Consider the following 23,353-nt stretch of genomic DNA (forward strand, 5'->3'; position numbering starts at 1 on the left):
AGAAATGTATCGGATCATTGCTGGGTAAAAGTTTTAAGAACTGGTAGTGGTCTTTCCTGTGCTTTGGCAAAAACGTGTTGAAAGATTAACCTTAGCTTCACCTGTAATTAATTACATTAATTTTTCAAATAAAACTGGGAAGTCTGAATATGATCTGTGGAGTGTGGCCATTTTACTATCCTGATTATGATAGAGGACTATAATTTTTGCCAGTTTCTGTCATTGGAGAAAACTACACAGGACGTCTCTATATTATTTCTTAAAAATGCATGTGAATATTGTTATCTCGATAACATTTATCTCAATAAAAGAAAAGTAATTTCAAACCTATGAAAAATAAATATTGCCTAGTGAGTAGTATATATTTGTAACACTGATAATTTGATGATATTTCTGATATGCGTAACAACAAACAGGTCATGGGGTAGAATATTGCCTGTAAGAATTTACTTAACTTTCTCAGGTCCTTCTGATATTACATTTATTTCTTTATGAGTGTCTGATTTCTCTTTTTAAAAGATTATTATGCTTGATCTAAGGAGAATAAGAAAAATAACTTCTTTAAAATCCATATTCATTTTTTACACTCTAGAGATATCATAACAAACTATTTGCATTTCTTTGCACCTGTGGATTCTTGAGGTTAATTGATGCAAGTAGGAAGAAGATTTGTTAAGATCATGCCCAGAATCTTTTGTTTCAAGCATTAAATAGAAAAAGCAAATATAAACCAGAATTTCTGTCTAAAATCAGTGCTTCTTTTAAATTATGATCAAATAAGAAAAAATGTGATATGTTAAGACCATGATTTCTGTGTCTTTAATTGGCTTGCATTTATGTATATAATACATATATATCTCCGTGAGTATTGTCAAAGACAATATGTGTTCTATTTAAATTTAACATGGGAATATTAGCCATAGTATTACCACTATGTCAAAAATTTGTGAGCAGCACATCAATAATGCAGCAATCAGAATTCTGCATTTATATGGAAATTATTATAGATGGAATATTCAGTAGATATTGAGGTTGTGTTTTGTTTTTCTTTTAGAAAAGTAGCCACATAAATAGATTATTTTTTAGGACTTCAGGGGAACAAAATAAGATCAGTCATAATATGTGACTTATGAAGCACTGTTATCATTGATCATACATGGGCCGCCACTATTTTATTTCATTTCTATTCAGTGATTTAAAATAATATAGTGAACCCCATGAAATCACAGCCCAGCCCAAAAAACTGGACCATTACCAATAATTTACAGTTCCCTGGGTATTTTTACCCTGTATTTTTCTCCTACCCCTCCTGAAGGTAACTGCTCTCCTAAAAACAAAAAACAAAAGCAAACAAACAAACAAAAAACCTCACATGTATATGTTTGAAGAAACAAAATCTTGCTTACTTTTGCCGACTCTGAACTTGATAAAATGTGTATTGTCCTATATGTTGCCTTCCTGGTATTTTCATCTTGTCAGGAAAATATTTTAAAATCACATGTAACAGTACCACGTATAACAGTAGTAGTATATCCACTTTCACTACCGTATATAACGAAATTACAAACATGTACCTCATTTACTTTTCCATTTTCCTGTGCATTGTATGCACTTCTTTGTATTGTTACCATTCAAGTGTCCGTGAAAATTGTGGTAATGATACTCTATCGACCTTGGGTTAAGTCTCCTCCTTAGTGATTTGAATTTTACATTCATTACTTGTTGGCTTATGCATTCCTGATAGTTATTCTCGTTTATATTGTCTTTCCTTAAGATTTCACTTCCTCAGATGTATAGTGGAATTACTGGTTCATATGGTAATTTGATTTTTAATTTCTTGCCTAAGCTCCATACTCTTTTCCACACTGGCTGCACCGGTTTGCATTCCCACCTACTGTGCAGGAGAGTTCTTTATCCTCTGCGTCCTCTCCGACACTTGTTGTTTCTTGTGCCATTGATCTTAGCCCTTCTGACAGACATGAGGTGGTATCGTCTTGTGTTTTTGATTGGTATTTCCCCTGATGATGAGTGATGTTGACCATCTTTTCATGGGTCTGCTGGCCATCTGGATGTCTTCTTTTGAAAAAGCCTTATTGGGGTTCTCTGCCCATTTTTAATCAGATTATTTTCTGGGTGTTGGGTTTTAGAAATTCCTTATATATTTCCAATGATTACCCGTTTTCAAGATATCATTTGCAAATATATTCTCCTGTTCAGTAGGGTTGCCTTTTAGTTTTGTTGATTGTTTCCTTTGCTGTGCAGAAGCTTTTTATTTTGATGACGTCTCAATAGTTTATTTTTGCTTTGGTTTCCCTTGCTTCAGGAGACATTGAGAAAAAATGTTGCTACAGCCAGTGTCAAAGAAATTACTGCCTGTGTTCTCTTCGAGGATTTTTATGGTTTCGGGTCTCACATTTAGATCTTTAATCCATTTTGAATTTATTTCTGTGTTTGGTGTAAGAAAGTGGTCCAGCTTTATTCTTTTGCATAGTACTGTTGGCATTTTGAATGGAACTACATTACATATACAGATTATTTTGGAAAGAACTGACATTTTATACTAAGTCTCTCTATCCATGTCCATTAGTTACCTTTCCATTTATAATCTCATGTATGTTAGCTTTTATTTCACGCCATGCTTCAAAAACACATTACAAATTGATTAAATAGATAAACGTAACACAAGTTTCAGCAGAAAACATAAACAAGTATGTTTATAATACTTGATTGAGGGTATATTTATGAGATAGAAACAAAACCCAAATGCTTTTTAAAAAATAGACAAATTTGAGGGGCGCCTGGGTGGCTCAGTCGGTTAAGCGTCCGACTTCGGCTCAGGTCATGATCTCACGGTCGGTGAGTTCGAGCCCCGTGTCGGGCTCTGGGCTGATGGCTCAGAGCCTGGAGCCTGCTTCCGGTTCTGTGTCTCCCTCTCTCTCTGCCCCTCCCCTGTTCATGCTCTGTCTCTCTCTGTCTCAAAAATAAATAAACATTAAAAAAAAAAAACCTTTAAAAAAATAGACAAATTTGATTAAAACATTAAAAAAATAAATCTCTGTGATAAGAATACATTTAAATGCAAGTGACAAATTAAACCATTGCGTATGTAGGGATATATGCACATAGAGATACAATGCAAGAAAATATGAATATACGTATATTTTTATATAAATATAAATGTGCATCATTGCTGAGTGTAAGGAAAAACTAATAAGAAAAAAAGATTCCATTTTAATAAGAAAAGAATAAAACTTAAAAATAAGTAGAATTATAATGGCCATAAACATATAAAGAAGCACACTGTTCTTACTTTCTCATCAGTTTGACAAAAGTGAAAAACCAATCCTTACATAATATTCTGGCTTGCACTCTCTTGTATACTCTTTGAAGAGTATAAACTGGAAGTTTTTTTTTTTTTTAATGTTTATTTATTTCTGAGACAGGGAGGGAGAGAGAGGGAGACACAGAATCCAAAGCAGGCTCCAAACTCTGAGCTGTCAGCATGGAGACCGATGTGGGGCTCCAACTCAGGGAGTTTGAGATGATGACCTGAGCTGAGGTCAGATGCTTAACCGACTGAGCCACCCAAGTGCCCCTGAACTGGCAGAGGTTTTGGGACATAAATTTGGCTGTCTTTCAAATTGAAAATGAACATACCCTCTTTCCCCAGGCCATGTTCTTCTGTGAATTCACTTTGAAGAATTCGTTTTCCTTTGGCGTACCTGGGTGGCTCAGTCTGTTGAGCGTCTGACTTCAGCTCAGGTCATGATCTCATGGTCTGCTGTGCTTGGGTTCGAATCCCATGTTGGGCTCTGTGCTGACAGCTTGGAGCCTGGAGCCTGCTTCTGTTTCTGTGTCCCATTCTCTCTCTTCCCCTCCCTTGCTCATGCTATGTCTGTCTGTCTGTCTGTCTGTCTCTCTCTCTCTCTCAAAAATAAACATTAAGAAAAAAATTAAAAGTTTTAGTTTTTCTTAAACATACATACGCAGGATTTCTACACCAGTGTTATTTCACTGTAATGAAAATAGGCACTACCAATAGGCTGACAAATATGAGTATTTGATTTTTTTTTGAAATGTTTGTTCTGAGAGAGAGAGAGAGAGAATCCCATGCAGGTTCTGGGCTGTCCATGCAGAGCCTGATGTGGGGCTCCATCTTGCAAATTGTGAGATCGTGACCTGAGCTGAAACCAAGAGTCTGAGCCACCCAGGCGCCCCCAAATATGGGTGTATAAATAAAGTACTGCAAATCTGCGCTAAAGATTGCATCAGGAGATTGCAAAGAATGAGATAATGCATCTTTGAGTTTGTTCATGTCAGTTAAGGAGAGAGTATCAGCTGATAAATGATAGAACGAATAATAGCTTGAAAACAGGACTTCGTGTGTGTAAAACACATACCTGTGTGTGTGGCACATGGCAATCTTTTGAAGATGGAAGTGTGTGTATATTTACAGCTGGACTTTCCCTCGTGCGTGTTAATCAGCAAATAGAAAGAGGACCAGAGACTTGCATGTCAAACAAACAATGTGATTTACTCTGGGGAGAAAAATAGGGTCGAAAGTGTTGACAAAGGGAATGTGGTTTGTTTTTCATTACATTCCTATTTGTGGTTAATATTTTACAAGGAAAATATAACATTAGTCTAAAAACCAAACGAACAAGAATTGCTAAGTCTTCACAACCCTGATGATTTATTGGACTCTCAGCAAGGTCATCTGTGAGAAATGATTATTGCAAAACGCTGTGTAACCATCGTAATTTCTGATATCCAGGAGCACGTACCTCTGACTAGATTCAGTGGCTCCCCACCTCCCCTGCTTGGATGCAATAATATTTGCTTTTTGTACTGAAAGCAGATGAGAAACAAAAGTTTCCTAAACTGGACCGTATTTCTATTTAGGTAATAAATCCAAGAATTCTTATAACTGAGAGCCTTTTAATTTGAATTTGAGTGCTTTCTTGTTACCCATTATTCTTCTGTAATTGGAGCCTGTCTTCTTCACTTGGGCACTGGAAAATTAGCAGAGAAAATTATAATAATTCAGACTCCCTCTCATACATGTTGCTCAATGCAGATAACTCTTACTTATTTTCATGTTGTCTTTATTCCCAGAGTAGGGATACTTAATATATCCTTGTATGTCTGATTAGATATCATTAGGAGCACCGTGGGAGCATGTCTAGAATTCAGACGTGTAAAGGAAGCAACCTGCAAATAACGTTTCACCTACTGTGATATTTATCCACGGGCAGATATCTGCTGTGCGACTTCTAAAATGTTCCCTGGTCCTGACTCTTATCAGTTAATTGAGAAAAGCATTGGGGATCACTTTCTGCTGGAACGGTGAGATGTCGGTAGAACCCTTACTTCCTGGCCATCGATGCACACTTTGGATTTCCTTATTGATTTTCCAGATGCTGATCTGTGTAGGACATTGGCATTATCATGGTGCCAGGAGCTGATATTTCAGAGCACGGATTGCCAACTCACATCTGCCCAAGGTCGGCCTTCTGAGCATGGCTGCCAGCATAGAATATTTTCCGGTTTAATTTTTTTTGAAGACTCAGTAGAAATCTGCTCTGATGAAAAAATGTATATCTATTTTTGAGATGTGGAAACTGATTTTCCCAAATTCCTCAGTGCTATCCATCATGGAGCACCAGAGAAAAGGATTATAGCCAGAATAGGCATCGGATCCTGTCATACTGCTGGGGTGCCGTCCCTTATGAAATTTGTCCTGAGATGCTGGACAAAGTTTTTGAACACTCAGATTCACGAAGTTATTACCAGAGCCTGCCTGTCTCTTTGAGCAACATTGCCAGCATTGAAAGAGTTTTAAAACAAAATAATTTGTTATACACAAATAAGAGGAATTCTGATCTAGGAATCACCTAGTATTGGGGACTAAAATGTTTGTGTCCTACAAAATCTGTATGTTGATATGCTAACTCCTGAGGTGATGGTGTTAGGAAGTGAGGCCTGTGGGAGGTGATAGGCGGTGACTGGGTCATGAGGGCGGAGCCTCTGTGAATGGGATTCTGTCTTTAAGGGAAGAGACTTTGGGCTTGGTCTCTGCCTTGTGAGGGTACAATGAGAAAATGGTCCTTGGCAAACCAGGGAAGCAGGCTCTACTGGGACCCACTATTTGTGGATACCTTGATCATGAACTTCTTAGCCTTTAGAACCGTGAGAAATAAATGTCCGTTGTTAAACTACTGATCTATGGTATTTTGTTACAGCAGCTGAAAAGGACTGGAACTCTTGGTACTGGATTTTTATTATTATTAATTTTAGAGTGCATGATTGTGCCAGCATATGCTTGCAGGGGAGGGGCAGAAGCAGAGGATGAGAGTCTGTTTTTTTTTTTTTTTTTTTTAATTATTTATTTTGAAAGAGCACACAGGGGAGGGCCAAAGAGAGAGAGAGAATCCCAGGCAGGCTCCGCCCTGTCAGCATAGAACCCCTATGCAGGGCTGACCTCACGAATCATGAGATCATGACCTGAGCTGAAACCAAGAGTCAGGGGCTTAACCAACTGAGCCCCCCAGGTGCCATGCTGTTTTGAATTTTAATCAGTTTGAGGAAGACTGAACTTCTGTAGTTTGAGATGAGAATCAGAATCTGGAAATATGCACAGAACCTTCAAATGTGATTTGAGTAGTTCAACTGCAATTAATAAAGTAACACAGTAATAAAGATGCTTTGGGTTTTTAGCTGCATTTCAGTTGTTTTTAATTTATTTTGCTTTTATATTTTCATAACATCCAAATCTGTATTCGTGGTTCCCTGTTGCATTATTTTGCGGATCTTAAGTTGGAAAACATTATGGTGTATGCTTCTAGAGGGGACTCGTAAGTAGAGTTTATCTCTAAACTCTCATTTTCTTCTAGAAAGGAGAACTAAAGCAATAATTTCTACCTTTATGTTTTACACATTATGCTACACTCTAAAGACGGATTGATTTTTTGGCAGCCAGCTTGATGCTTTAACTCATGCAAAACTATTTCGATTTTCATCTCTTGCATGATCAACCTGCCCAAACCGGTCCATTTTCAAAGCGTGGAACACTTCAGAGCAAGGGGAACCCGCGGAGTGGCAGACACAAAGCAAGTTTGTATCATTTATTTAAGAAAACAACAATAGGACAAAAGTAAAGTCTCCATGAAGATGGACTTTGGTCCAGAGCAGAGATCTGATTTACCATACCTTCCAAAATGATCGTATTTCTGTTAGACTCTCCCACTGAGGTGGTGGCCTGGCTTATGTAAACACCCATGTGTCTGCACATTCCAGATTTTATAAAATCATGTTCCCATTAGAAATTAATGAATTTCCTTACCCTGACATTATGCTTCTCAGGACCGTGAATTCCACTGGAAGATCAAGATATTTAACACGCTGATCTCATTGTTAACAAGACTATCAGGATGTGAGAGGACAGAACACACAGGTGGACGGTGGCAGACCTTTTTTTTTTCCCCACTTGTTGCCCAAAGAAGAACCCAGAAAACTTAGAAACTTGCAATTTTCTTGTCTTCTCTCCCAGCAGTGCAGATTCCATAGGTCTGAGGTGGGATTTAGGAACCTGCATGTTTAATCACTGTCCCAATAGTATGGAGAACACAATTTGAGAAACTTTGTCCACTGAGGAATGGGAATTGTTTTCTCCTGTTTCTATTTTTACAGGCCCATGTGTGTTAATATACAAGCTTAACTTTCTTTTTATTAAACATTTTTTAAGGTTTATTTCTGAGAGAAAGAGAAATTGCAAGCAGGGGAGGGGCGGAGGGAGAGGGAATCCCAAGTGGGCTCTGTGATGTCAGTGCCATGATGTCAGCCATCATGGGGCTCTGTCTCCCCAACCGTGAGATCATGACGTGAGCCAAAATCAAGTCAGACGCTCAACCAAGACAGCCAGTGCCCCAAACTTAATTTTCTTAGTGCTGAAAAGGATGGCATCTCATTCACTCTCCCAGAAACGTGTCAAAGGATAAGCTTGAGTGAAAGAGGTTCAGTGGCAGGGAATAAAGAGAGAAATTATAATGGCATGCAGTGGACTGTTCAGAAGGCCTCTGACCGGGGGGTAAGAGGTAGCATTACTTCATGTAGGTCTGGCTCTCTGACTTTCTGCAGAATATTGCATTTTGGTCCATAGCAATTTGGCTGAAATGTCTCTAAGGAGAGTCAAGGACAAGGTATCAGAATATTCCTATTTTGTAGACCTTTAATTGACATTAATATAATTGAATATATTTCAAGCCCATGCATATATCCAAGACTACACAGGATTTTAAGCAGCACTTTTAACCTGAATGTAAATCATTTTGTAGAATGAAAGGACAGGCTAAGTGAGAAGAAATATTAACATTCAGCATTGGGAGAGATAGTAAGGTATGGATGATTTCTTTTGAACAAAGGAATCCATTCTAGAGGGTGCTTCAAACCCAATGTTCAGTGATTTGAGTGAAAGCTGTTTTGAATTTGGAAATGAATGAGACATTCAGAACTCACCCAGCCCCTGTTGGAGGGAGCCTCTTAAAGCCCGAATGTTGATGATTATTGTCAGTTAATTATCCCTTTTAACATTCACTGAGTACCAGCCTTGTGTTGGTCACAGGACAGCGTATGGCTTTAAAAGCACCTGGTCCTACTGCATGGATGTGTACTTTTCCTTTAGATGGGATGAGGGCTCAGGTCAGGAGCTACATCTACGTGAACCGTCCTAAGTAAAGAAATTGAACGGCAAAACCTCTGTAGCAACAAAATCTTGTAGATAACCATTAAATGGAGGTTTTCGAAGAGTCTGGTATTGTTATTTGCATAAATTATCTTCCTAAGTTGCAAATTGGGACCACAATTTCCCCATGGTATTTTCATCACAATTTACATTCAGCAGAGTCTCCTTTTGCCATTTACAATTCCCTGACTGCATTTAATATTTATGCAATATTGAATTAAATAAAATCCTGGGGTTCTGCTCTTGTTCGTTTGTTGTGTGTTTGGGGGAAGCTGTGCAGAGTTCAATTGAATATGAAAATACACTGTATTATACTCATTATGAACATAGCTGTTAAGTGATCGACCATCCAGGGAAATAAACTTCCCTTTAAGGCAATGTTGCCCTGTTTTCTTGGACCAGCTCAGTTGGTTTATTTTCTGCCACGAATGGAAGTGGTTTCAAAACAGATCTATAAGCAAACTTTATTTCTAACCTCTCCATTCTGACTCCCCCCAAAAGTTATCTGCCCAAGTTGCGCATATACCCTGCCCCCAGTTCTAGATGATCTTCCCTATGTCCTCTTCCTAGCTCTTCTCTCCTGCAACAGGTTCTAAGTTGTGAACTCGCCATTACCTGATGCTCACCATGTATAATGTTATCTCCTTTATGATGTCCTACCTGGCCTTAAACGCTCTGAATGTGGGTCTTTTCTTACTTTATGTGTGACATTGACTCCGGTCGTCTTTCTTCCTAAAAGACTGATGAGGAGATTTGCCTAATGCTTTGCTTTCTAAGGCTCTTTTCAATGTCTGGGGCTATTCTACATGAAGTCTAGATTCCCCCTTCTCCATAAAATTCTTTAATTCTCTATGTGCAAGATTTCCTCCCTTCTAGAATCTTCTCTAACTTTTCATTTATAAAAGCAAAATCTAGGGGAGCTTGGGTGGCTTAGTAGATGAAGCATCTGACTTCAGCTCAGGTCATTATCTCACAGTTCATGGGTTTGAGCACCCTGCATCAGGCTCTGTGCTGACAGCTCAGAGCCTGGAGCCTGCTTCAGATTCTGTGTCTCCTCTCCTCCCTCTCCTTCCCCTCTCCCTCGCTCATGCTCTGTCTCTCTCTCAAAAATAAATAAAAACATTAATTTTTTTTAAAGCAAAATCTAAAAATTGTCGAAGCTTCATGAGACAACACTGCTGAGAGTTTAGGAGATTGGATCTAGAAGTGAGAAATTCCTGTATCCCAACCTCAGCTCAGCCTTTCTTAGCTCCATGACCTGGGCATGGGGTTTACCTTCTCTGGGGTTGGCTAATCTCTCTCTCTCTCTCTCTCTCTCTCTCTCTCTCTCTCTCACTCACTCACTCACTCACACACACACACACACACACACACCGCCTAGCTAATAGGATCAGATTTGGCATTTGTGTACAATACATAGCACAGTGCCCGACACAGTCCTCACTGTCAGTTGCCCCAGTAAATTGTGAGCAGTCCCAGAACTAACAGGTGACATTGGGGAAACTCTCCTGTCCTTCCATGAGAAAATCTACGCCCCTGAGGATAAGGAAAAGCATCTTCTGTCTCTTTGCTCATTGTGTTACTCCTGGATGGTGGTGGATTATTTTTTATTTTTATTTAGTTTTTACTGTGTATTTTATATAGGGTGTGTACGGTGTAAAAGTACTTTATATTTGTCTTTTACCTTGAATAGTGTATATGAAAATGGATTTAATTGACCATTTGAATGTACAAAACACCCTTCCTACTTTTAGATTTGGCATTTGAGCTTTCCACTGTTCATAAGCAAACTAGATAAAACCATGGCATCTCATATGTATTTTTTTTTAATTTCAGAGAAAAATATTCTGAGAAACTCAAAACGCATTTAAGAGAGATAAACAGATGGCATCATTAAAAAACATTTTAGTGTTATCTTTTCATCTGTTTTATTAGTTTATCTCTTTGTGTCTGTCTTTCTGCATAGATAATTAGACTTCTCATGAACAGACTCCGAACCCCCTTTTCTCACTTAAGAATCACTGATTCTGATGCGCTGTGTGTACATGATCTTTCACTGAGAGGTTGAGGCTGGCCACTTGCTCAGCAAACTGTCTGAATGAGACCTCTGCTCTTGAGGTGGCCTGAGTGTTTATGAGGCAAATGATGTGTTGAAGTGATATATTTAATTAGGAATCACATAAAGGACAAAGGGACCTATGTTTTATCAGTGTCAGGTGGATGCTTTTGATTCATCTCTATAATTTATCTCTAAATCTCTCTAAACAGAGATGGTGTAATCCTGTAAGTGTATCTTTCATACTCTACTGAGTCTCTTATAGATTTGTGCTTTCAGAGCCATCTTTTTGGTGGTTATATAGAGATCATTTCAATGGAAATAAGCCAAAATGGAATAACAGATCTATGCATTTTGGTTTGTTCCATTGAGAGTGGAGTTAACTACGTTGAACGTCTGAGAAAGAAGAATTTGCCACATATTTCAGGGTTGAGTAGGAGGAGGAATTCCTGGGGGTGGGGGGAAAACTCAAGAGAATTTAGTGCTGAATTTCTAACCAGGAATAGTAGGTGTAAATCGCTTCCATAAATATCTAAGTGTTGGGAGTATAGTTTTCACTATCACAGGCGTCTATTTAACTATTGGGGATTTATTCAAGAGTAAGAGCAAACATGTCCTATGTGGTCTAGGACTGTTCTTAGTCATATATACCAAATACTTACTTGAGGTCTGGGTTTTTATACCTAGAGAGTGAGGATATTTGTCTATAGCTAGACCTCTTTTTCTGGCAACTGTGACTTCTTGGGTATGTCCGGATGACCTAAAACGGACAAAGGGGATTCAAGGTAATTTGGAACTTTCTTGGGCTAAGCAGTAGGATGTTCAGTGTTACAATTGAAATTCTATAGGAGAGAGCCATAGGACAACTTGGAGAAGTGTCAGTGGAGTCCAGCGTGACTCACTGTCTTAGTTCAGGCTATAACAAATAACCACAGACCGAGTGGCTTAAACAACAAACACTTCTCACAGTTCTGGAGCCTGAATATCTAAGACCAGGGTGGCAGCATGGTCAGGTGCCTGGTGAAGGTCCTTCTCCTCGTGCATAGGTGACTGTCTTCTCATTATATTCTAGCGTGATGGAGGGGGAGTGGGGAGAGAACAAGATCACATGCCTCTGGTACAAGGGCGTTGATCTCCTCCACCAAGGCTCCAAACTAAGTGACTTACTACTTCCAAAGGACATACCTCTTAATACCATTACATTGGGGGCTGGGATTTCAAGATCTCCATTTTGGGAGGAGACACACATTCAGTCCACAGTATCTACTGATCAGAGAAGTCCTTTCTCCCCCACGCCCAGCAGGAGCTGAACATCTTTCATAGATGTCTGGTTCTCTCCATCCTGAACAATGACTCCAGGTGTTTACTTGCCATGGGGGGATTTCTGCACTGACGACGTCTCATTTTGCATAGCTTCTTGGTACTTAACTTTTACACATCAGGGGACTCTGGTTCTCTGTCATGATTACACAAGTCTCCATGCCGGGTGGAACTGAGAGATTAACAGAGGTTTGTCAAACAACGAATTAAACCAGTGAAATAATCGAAACTGATACTGTATTCTAGGCATTGACAATAATCTGCCTTTTAAAAAGTCTAGTACGAATGGGAGATGGAATAGAATTTTAAAGCAGTCTTTAAAAAGTTCTATTCTGTCTTAACTAAGAATTTTGAAACTTAATTCATCCTAACATATAATACTTGCTGTGTACGTACCTAGTAAGATGAGCAGTTCTCAAGTGGCTTAAGCAAGAGGGAAAGCAGACACATATTCTATCCTTACGACCAAAATAATGTTGGAAAATGGTGTTTTCTTATTTAGAAATCAAAATTCTTATGTAATACGTTCAGAGTTCTGTAAGTTCAAAAACAGAGCCGTAGAACCTTATAGTCACGTTAGGTATTTATATACATACAAACTGATGGATAGGGTCCATCGTTGCCAAAAAGCTTTGACCTTACACAGTAGCAGGTAGGAAGATCATTTTGACGTCAGCTCTGCTTGGGGACAGCCCACGTAAACTGACACATGAAAGTGAAATCATGCCTATTGTAGGACAATGAGAAATAACACTCTAGTAATCAGGTTGACCAGAACTTCATACGACCTCTCTGCCACATCACTGTTCACTTGCACATGTGGTTTATATGTTATTATTACACATTAAACCAGTGGGGAATATAGACCACGTTGTCTCTTACAACTGCGTTCTTGTACATACAGCAAACACTGATCACATTTTAGAAGGCCTAAATATATTTGAGTTTTGTTCTAACTTAGCAAACTTGCAGGGTTTCTTATAAGGACTAGTTTCTTGCTGATGATGTACAGAATAGAAAACTGCATAAGGCGAGAATGAAATTGAGCTTGGGACAAGGGGAATAAAACAGAAGGTGGCAATGATGGACGAAATAACAGGAAGGGGAAGATCAGAAATTTAACACCACACATTTAAAAGGATAGCAACTTAAAAAGTAGTTTAAAATACTTTAATTATAATGAAATCAGTATTTGTGGGTTAATAAGAAAAATACATAAACGTACAAGGATAAGAAATGTTTAAAACAGTGATAGTTTTTGATGAGCCATATATCAGAGCTTTTAGATGAAAATTCTGTTTGTACTGTGTCGATTTCTAGGTTTTCAGAATGCACTGTAGTTTTTTTTTTTAATATATGAAATTTATTGTCAAATTGGTTTCCATACAACACCCAGTGCTCATCCCAAAAGGTGCCCTCCTCAATACCCATCACCCACCCTCCCCTCCCTCCCACCCCCCATCAACCCTCAGTTTGTTCTCAGTTTTTAAGAGTCTCTTATGCTTTGGCTCTCTCCCACTCTAACCTCTTTTTTTTTTTTTCCCTTCCCCTCCTCCATGGGTTTCTGTTAAGTTTCTCAGGATCCACATAAGAGTGAAACCATATGGGATCTGTCTTTCTCTGTATGGCTTATTTCACTTAGCATCACACTCTCTAGTTCCATCCACGTTGCTACAAAGGGCCATATTTCATTCTTTCTCATTGCCACGTAGTACTCCATTGTGTATATAAACCACAATTTCTTTAGCCACTCATCAGTTGATGGACATTTAGGCTCTTTCCATAATTTGGCTATTGTTGAGAGTGCTGCTATAAACATTGGGGTGCAAGTGCCCCTATGCATCAGTACTCCTGTATCCCTTGGGTAAATTCCTAGCAGTGCCATTGCTGGGTCATAGGGTAGGTCTGTTTTTAATTTTCTGAGGAACCTCCACACTGCACTGTAGTTTTGAAGGTATAACTGTTGGGGGAGGCTCCGTAGTGGATAACATGGAGCAGTCTGTAGTATTGTTTACAACTTTTTGTGAGCCTATAATCGTTAGAAAATTTAAAAAGTAAAAAAATAGTAAGAAAATGGGGCACCTGAGTAGCTCAGTCAGTTAAGCTTCTGTCTTTGGCTAGCCCATGATCTCAGGGTTCGTGGGTTCAAGCGCCGCGTTGGGCTCTGTGCTGACAGCTCAGAGCCTGGAGCCTGCTTCGGATTCTATGTCTCCCTATCTCTCTGCCCATCCTCTGCCTGTGCTCTGTCCCTGTCTCTCTCTCGCTCTTAAAAATAAAAGTTAAAAAATAGTAATTAAAAATTTGAGGGAAATGTTAAAAAAATGCAAGAGAGTGTAGCACTTTCATCAGAGATGTGTAAAAAGCATTGGGGGGCGCCTGGGTGGCTCAGTCGGTTGAGCGTCCGACTTCGGCTCAGGTCATGATCTCACGGTCCGTGAGTTCGAGCCCCGCGTCGGGCTCTGTGCTGACAGCTCGGAGCCTGGAGCCTGCTTCGGATTCTGTGTCTCCCTCTCTCTCTGCTCCTCCCCTGCTCATGCTCTGTCTCTCTCTCTAAAAAAAAAAAAAATAATACAAAAAAATAAATAAAAAGCATTGTAAAAAATATTTTGCAGAACAGTATAATATGCACTATACATCTTTCAAAATTATTTTAGGTCTATTCTATTCATTGATATGTCACTTGGCTTTATTTAAGCTTGGAAAAAGGATCAGTAGTATCTAAAATGTTCACTTTTAGGCATTTCACAATATCTAGAAGTTATAAGACTCTAAATAAAAATTTAAAAATAATAATTGGAATTTATCTTCTAACATGCATATATGATTTAATTTAAGTCGGTTTCTTTTAAAGGAAAAGGACTTGGTTGGTGGGTATGAAGGGTGCACAGTAGTTGAGTACATAAAAATAAGTGATGAGATTCCTAGAATATTTGGAGTCAGTCATGAGTGTATAAATTTCCCACCGTTTCATGTACTAAGTACAGATTGGTGATGATGACTGAATGAACAGAGTCAGGAAGTTAAAAGAGAAATAACAGTAAATCTTTCTTATTCACAGTTATCTAGAAATGTAATCTTCAGTTAATAAATGAGACTTTCAAGTTCTTGTTAAAGTGTATCATGTGCTGATTTCAAGGTCAGTAATTTCAACGTTAAACTATACCTATTATTTCAGAAAAAATTACTTCATTTTCTTAACAAATTAGCATTTAATTTTCTCAGTGTTGGATATGGTCCTTCAGGAAATGTCAATGCATCATGACTTGTAACATTTATAAGTTAAATCTTAGGACAAATCAAGTTGATCATTTTTTATGTAATTTATAAGTTTGACATACTGAGGGTTTCATATTTCATTTTAAATCATGGAAAGACTTGAATTTTTATGATCTCTTAAATATTCAAAATGGTATCATAAAGCTAAATTATTAAGCATTTTTGTTTCAATTAAGAAGACAGTTCAGAATTCCAATTTAACATCGTATATCTTGAATATCATTGGGATATTAAATACTCTATATAAATTTTCATTATGTTCCATTGCTGTGAAAGTTCCAGGATATTGACAGTATTCCTTAAATATACACATAGTGCATTTAGTCTTCAAAAGTCTTCCTACTTTTATTCTTTGAAATAAGCATTTTGCAGAAAGTAATTAAGGCATGATTTGTCTCCTTACCCAATTTGGCTCCCCTTAGGATGGTCTAATAGTGAGTATTTATATGTGATGTGATATGTGATATGTAGGGAGGCATATTTATGAATATAGAGAATTATTCACTGTCAAATTTTAGAAAGATCTGTTGGGAGTTGAGAGCATCATAGCACTGAACAAAAACAATGGCAACTTACTGGTTATCCTAACAGGATGAGTGATCTTGGCCAAACCATTTAACCCCTCCAAAACAGTTTGCACATTGTTAAAAAGGAATAACTCAAAGTCTCAAATTGTAGAACTTTTTGTGTTCTTTGCAAATAAGTTAATTAGAAAGCAAAATTTATGAGGACATGTAACCTAAACATTGCATTGTCCAACCGGTTTCATCATTAAAAGCCTATCTAGAAAATGTACTACCTAATAAAGCTTTAAACTTCCCTAGTGTTCAAAAGTTATCACAGGAAAGTGAGGGATGGATGGATGGATTTTCAGATTTTAGTTCCAGTTAACATACAGTGTAATATTAGTTTCAGGTGTACAATAGAGTGATTCAACACTTCCACGCATCACACGGTGCTCATCACAACCAGTGCCCTCCTTCATCCCCATCACCCATCCCCCCACTCACCTCCCCTCTGGTGACCATCAGTTTGTTCTCTGTAATTAAGAGTCTGTTTCTTGATCTCTTTTTTCCCCCTTGTTTTATTTCCCAAATTCCACATACGAGTGAACTAAGTCTTCCTCTGACTTATTTGGTTGGCATTATACTCTCCAGCTCTGTCCATGTTACTATAAATGGCAAGATTTCATTATTTTTGATGGTGGAGTAGTAATCCATTGTATCTGTATACCACATCTTTATCCATTCATCAGTCGATGGGCATCTGGGCTCTTTCCATAATTTGGCTGTTGTAAATAATGCTGCTATAAACGTAGGGGTGCGTGTATCACGTGGAATTAGTGTTTTTGTATTTTGGGGTAAATACGCAGTGGTGCAATTATTGGATTGTAGGGTAGTTCTATTTTTAACTTTTTGAGGAATCTCCATACTGTTTTCCAGAGTGGCTGTACCAATTTGAATTTCCACCAACAGTACAGATTTCCCTTTTCTTCTTATCCTCACCAACACCTGTGGCATCCTGTTAATTTTAGCCATTCTGACAGGTGTGAGGTGATATTCTGTGATTTTGATTTGCATTTCCCTGATGGAGAGTGATGTTGAGCATCTTTTCATGTGTCTATTGTCCATGTGTATGTCTTTGGAGAAATGTCTGGTCATATCTTCCCATTTTTAATTGGTTTGTTTGGTTTTTGGGTATTGAGTTTTATAAGTTCTTTATATATTTTGGATAGTATCCCATTATTTGATAGTTGTTTGCAATATCTTCTTCCTTTCTGTAGGTTACTTTTCGTTGATTGTTTCCTTCACTGTGCATAACCTTTCTATTTTGATGGATTCCCAATAGTTAATTTTTGTTGTTTGATTTTATGTTTTGTTTCTTGGTTTTTGGGTTTGTTTTGGCTTTTGCTTTCCTTGCCTCAGGAGATATATCCAGAAAAAGTTGCTATGGTTGATATCAAAAAAGTTACTGCATGTGTTCTATTCTAGGATTTCTATGGTTTCAGGTCTTATTTTCAGGTGTTTAACCCATTTTCAATTTATTTTTGTGTAGGGTGCAAGAAAGTGGTCCAGTTTCTTTCTCTTGCATGTTGCTGTCTAGTTTTCCCAGCACTATTTGTTGAAGAGACCGTCTTTTAACTTTCGGATGTTCTCTCATATTTGTTGAAGATTAATCGACCATACAGTTGTGGGTCCATTTCTGGGTTTTCTATTCTGCTCCATTAATCTGTGTGTCTACTTTGTGCCACTACCATATTGTTTCGATTACAGATTTCTAATATAACTTGAAGTCCCGAATCATGGTGCCTCCAGCTTTGCTTTGTTTAATAGAGATTACATTAAATCTGTAGATTATGTTGAGTAGTGTGACATTTTAACAGTATTTATTTTTCCAGTGAATAAATATGGAATGTCTTTCCATTTGTTTATGTCATCTTCAATTGCTTTCATTAGTGTTTTATAGTTTTGAGAGTACAGATCTTTCATCTCTTTGGTTTTTATTCTTAGGTATTCACTATTGGTGTATAGAAATGCAATAAATTTCTGTACTTTGATTTTGTATCCTGGGACTTGACTAAATTTATCAGTTCTAGCAATTTTCTTTGTGGAATCTTTCAGGTTTTTTTTTAAATTTTTTTTTTAACATTTATTTATTTTTGAGACAGAGAGAGACAGAGCATGAACGGGGGAGGGTCAGAGAGAGAGAGGGAGACAGACTGAAACAGGCTCCAGGCTCTGAGCTGTCAGCACAGAGTCTGATGCGGGGCTTGAACTCACGGACCGCGAGATCATGACCTAAGCTGAAGTCGGACGCTTAACCGACTGAGTCACCCAGGCGCCCTCAGGTTTCTTATATGAGTATCATGTCATCTGCAAATTGTGAAAGTTTTACTTCTCCCTTACTGATTTGGATGCTTTTTTTTTCTTTTTGTTTTTTGATTGTTGTGGCTAAGACTTCCAGTACTGTGTTGTATAAAAGTGGTGAGAGTAAACATCCTCTCTTTTTCCCAACCTTAGAGAAAAACTCTGTTTATCCCCTTTAAGGACAATGTTAGCTGTGAGTTATTCATAAATGACCTTTATCATTTTGAGGTATGTTCCTGTTAAACCTACTTTGTTGAGGGTTTTTATCAGGGATGGATGTTGTTCTTTGTCAAATGTTTTTTTTTTTTTTTTTTTTTTTTTTTTTTTTTTGCATCTATTGAATGATCATATGGTTCATTCTCTTATTGATGTGATGTATCACATTGACTGATTTGGAATATTTAACCACCCTTGCAACCCAGGAATAAATTCTACTTGATCATGGTCACTTCTATTTTTAGTGTATTTTTGGATTTGGTTTGGTATTTGTGTTTTGTTGAATATTTTACATCTGTGGTCTTCAGGGATATTGGCCTTCAGTTCTCTTTTTTAGTGGTGTCTTTATTGGGTTTTTGTGTGAGGGTAATGCTGACCTCATAGAATGAATTTGGAAGTTTTTCTTCCTTTTCTATTTTTTTTTTTTTTGGAGTTTTTTGAGAATAATAGGTATTAGCTCTTCTTTAAATGTTTGGTAGAATTTTCTTGTGAAGTTGTCTGGTCCTGGACTTTTCTTTGTTGGGGTTTGATGACTGATTAAACTTATTTGCTGCTTATCAGTCTGCTTAAATTTTCTCTTCCTGATTCAGTGTTGATAGTTTAAATGTTTCTAGGAGTTTTTCCATTTCTTCTAGGTTGTCCAAATTTTGGCATATAGTTTTTTGTTTTTGTTTTTATAATGTTCTCTTATAACTGTTTGTCTTCCTGTATTGTTGGTTGTTACTTCTCCTCTTTCATTTGTGACTTTAGTTATTTTATGTCCTTTCTCTTTTTCTTGAAAAGTCTGGCCAGAGGTTTATAAATTTTATTTTTATTTGTTTCCCAAAGAATTACTCCCTTGTTTCATTGATCTGTTCTCATGTTTTTATTTTGGTTTTGTTTTTATTTTGTTTCTGTTTTGTTTTAATGTCTATATCATATAATTTATGCTGTCATCTTTATTGTTTCCTTCTTTCTCCTAGTTTTGTATTTCATTTGTTCTTTTTCTAGATCCTTTACATGTAAGGTTAGGTTATTTATTTGAGATATTTTTCTTGAGTTAGGCCTGTATTGCTATAAACTTTCCTCTTAGAACCACTGTTGCTGCACCCCATTGGTTTTGAAACTTTTTTTTTTTAATTTTCACTTGTTTCCATGTACTTTTTATTTCTTCCTTGATTTACTGGTTGACCCATTCATTGTTTAGTAGCATATTGTTTCGCCTCCATGTATTTGTGGTATTTGCAGATTTTCTCTTGTGGTTGATTTTCTACTTTCATAGTGTTGTGGTCAGGAAATATGTGTGGTATGACTTCAATCTTGAATTTGTTGAGACTTGTTTTTTGGGCTAATATATGATCTTTCTGGAGAATGTTCCATGTCCACTTGAAAGTAATGTAAATTCTGCTGCTTTAGGGTGGGGTAGAATGTTCTGAATATACCTGCTAAATCCGTCTCTTCCAGGGTGTCATTCAAAGCCATCGTTTCCCTGTTGATTGTTTGAGATGATCTGACTGACCACTGATGTAAGTGGAGTATTACATTTCCCTACTATTATTGTATTATTATAGATTAGTGCCTTTAAAACAAAATGTTTATTTTGAGAGAGAATGAATGAATGAATGCATGTCTTAGGCTCCATGCCCAGCACATGGATGTGAAATCATGACCTGAGCCAAAATCAAGAGTTGGATGCTTAACTGACTAAATCACCCAGGTGCCCCATTGTGCCTTTATGTTTTTTATTAACTGTTTTGTGTATTTGGTGCCTCTATATTGGGTACATGAATACTTACAGTCGTTATATCTTGTTGGATTGTCCTCTTTATTATGATACAGTGTCTTTGTCTCTTGCTACGTAGTCTTTGTTTTAAAGTCTATTTTGTCAGATGTAGGTATTGGTATTCCAGTTTTCTTTTAACATTAATTTGCATGATAGATGTGTCTCCATCCTCTCACTTTCAATCTGACGTGTCTTTAGATCCGAAATGAGTCTCCTCTAAAGGCTCATATAAATGAGTCTTATTTTTTTCTTTATCCATTCTGTCACCCTGTTTTTTTTTTTTTTGATTGGAATTTTCAGTCCACTTACTTTCAGAGTAATTATTGATATATATGTATTGTCATATTATTAATGTCTTATGGTTTCTGAAGATTTTCTCTGGTCCTTCCTTTTCTTTCTTTCGTAGTTTACTGATTTTCTTTAGTGATATATTTGGATTTCTTTCTTTTTATTCTTTGCATGTTTATTAGTTGTTTTTGATATCATTACCAGTAGGTGTGTATTTAACCTTGTCTGCAAATAACAGTCCAAATTAAGTTGATAGTTGTTTAAGATTGAATGCATTCTTTACTTCTGTCCTCCCCACATTTTAGATATATGTTGTCGTGTTTTATATCCTTTTATTTTGTGAGATTCTTGACTGATTTTTTTCCTTGATGGGTTTTTTTTTACATAAATATTCATTTTTACTGCTTTTGCATTTCCTACCATTATACTGTAACTTTTTCTGTTTGAGAAACTCTATGTCTACTTCTATTCTGAATGACAGCCTTGCTATAAAAAAAAAAAAAAATTCTTGACTGCATATTTTTTCTGATTCAGCACGTTTAATATATCATGACACTTCCTTCCAGCTTGGAAAGTTTCTACTAAAAAAAAAAAATTCCCTGATAACCTTAGGGGTTTTCCTTTGTAAGTTACTGTCTTCTTTTGTCTTGCTTTTTAATTTTTTTCTTTATATTTTGGCAACTTAATATTGCTATGTCTTGATGTGGGTTTGCTTTTGTTGATTTTGATGGTAGTTCTCTGTGCCTCTTGAATCTGGATGTCCTTCTTTCCCCAGATTAGGTAAGTTTTCAGCTATTATTCAAATAAATTTTCTGATCCCCTTTCCTTCTCTTCTTCTGGAACTCCTATAATACAAAAGTTACTACATTTGATGGACTTACTGAGCTCCCTAAGTCTATTCTCATTTTTCATAATTATTTTTCTCTCTTTTGTTCAGCTTATTACTTTGGAGTACTCTGTCTTCTAGGTCATTAACTCATTCCTCTGTTTCTACCATCCTGCTGTTCATTCCATAAAATGTGTTTCTCATTTCATTTATTAAGCCCTTTATCTCTGCTATGTTTTCCCATATGTTAAGGGTCTCACTCATGTCTTCCACTCCTAAGTCTAGTGAGTATTCTTATCACTACTTTAAATTCTGCATCAGTCATGCTACTTTTGTCTGTTTTGCTAGATCTCTGACTATGGGCTTGTCCTGTCCTTTCATTTGGGATAAATTCTTCTGTCTTTTCATTATGGCTAAGTGTCTGTCTCTTTGTGTTAAGAAAGTTATCTATGTCTCCTGTTCTTGAGGGTAATGGCCTTATGAAGAAGAGGTCCAATAGTATCTTTCTGTGGAGTGTCCCTTGTTGCCCAGGACCTGGTTCTTTGGGAATGTCTCCAATATGAGCTGCATGTACTCTGATGTTTTGTCAAGGCTGCTTTATCCTTCAGGCCAGTCATATGCAGAGGTTTGTTTGTTGCGAGCAGTCCCTGGCCTGTTTGTGGTACATTTTACCTACATGTACTTGGGTCTGTTTGTGAAATAAGACCTGTCACCACCACCGCTAGAACCGAGGTTCAGCAAAACTCCCTCGTGGGGGAGATGTGGTGTGAGCAGGGGTTTGGGCCAGTCTTCTAGGGGAGGAAACCTAGTGTGCCTACCATGCTGGGACAGAGGCAGACATGACTGGGAGGTGCAGTTCGACAAAAGTGGGGGAGGGTGGGGGTGGTGGTGCTTGGGAGCTGTGCAGGTTCCGAAGGTGTGGGTGTCTGTGTCTGTGCTGGGAGTGGGGAGAGGGAAATAGTGCCTGCCAGTTCCTTTGTTCCCAGAAGGGTGTTTCCATGAACATTGTCTCTCTGGGACGTGCTTCAAAATGAATGAGGACCCTTCTCATGGTGTGCCCCAGGTGCTCTTCAGATCACTGTTCCCATGCTCTATGTCTGTGGGTTGTTTACCTTCCTTCTTTCCAAAAGCAACACAATGCTCTGCAGGCTCTATTCTAGCCACACCCACAGATCTTTACAAGGCTAGGCTTTTAGCTCAGATGTTTGCAAGAACTCAGAAAATTTGGCCTCTCTGGCTTTCCAAGCCAACTACTGCGGTGATTCATTTTCCCTATGAGCTCCCCTGTGTGCTAATCTGTCTTTTACCTTCTCTGTGACCACAGCTCCCTCCGTGCTGTGATTTGTGTCTCTCCCAAAGTGCATCTCTGCACTTCTTATTTCTTCAGTGTGGCCTTGTCTTTCCCTTGAGTTGAGGAGTTTGTTCTACCAGTCTTTGAGGTGATTTTCAGGGTATTTAGGATGGTTTGATAGGTATCTAGTTGATATCATGGGACAGGGCAGCCCTAGGGTCCTCCTACTCTGCCACCATCTTCTGTCGCGACTCAGGAAAGTGTTTTAATTGCTCTATTCTGTATGTATGCAAGTAACACACATTGCAAATTGCTGAAAGCCATCTACTATTATATGTTACTATTATATTAACTGTATAAACCACTAGCCTATTAGATGTTACATGTAAGCCCTAATTCTTTTTTAAAATTTTTAATGATTATTTTTGAGAGAGAAAGAGAGAGAGAGGCAGACTGCAAATGGGGGAGGGGCAGAGAGAGAGAGAGAGGGAGACACAGAATCGGAAGCAGGCTCCAGGCTCTGAGCTGTCAGCACAGAGCTCGCAGGACTGTAATCCACAAACCATGAGATCACGACTGAGCCAAAGTCAAAAGCTTAACTGACTGAGCCACCCAGGCACCCCTAAGCCATAATTCTTTTTAGTACTACCAAAAAGTGATCCAGAGATGTGTATATGTGACTTTTGAAAATAATTATACTATTTTTTTTTT

The sequence above is a fragment of the Panthera uncia genome, chromosome D2, assembly GCF_023721935.1.
Source record: "Panthera uncia isolate 11264 chromosome D2, Puncia_PCG_1.0, whole genome shotgun sequence".
Classification (NCBI taxonomy): domain Eukaryota; kingdom Metazoa; phylum Chordata; class Mammalia; order Carnivora; family Felidae; genus Panthera; species Panthera uncia.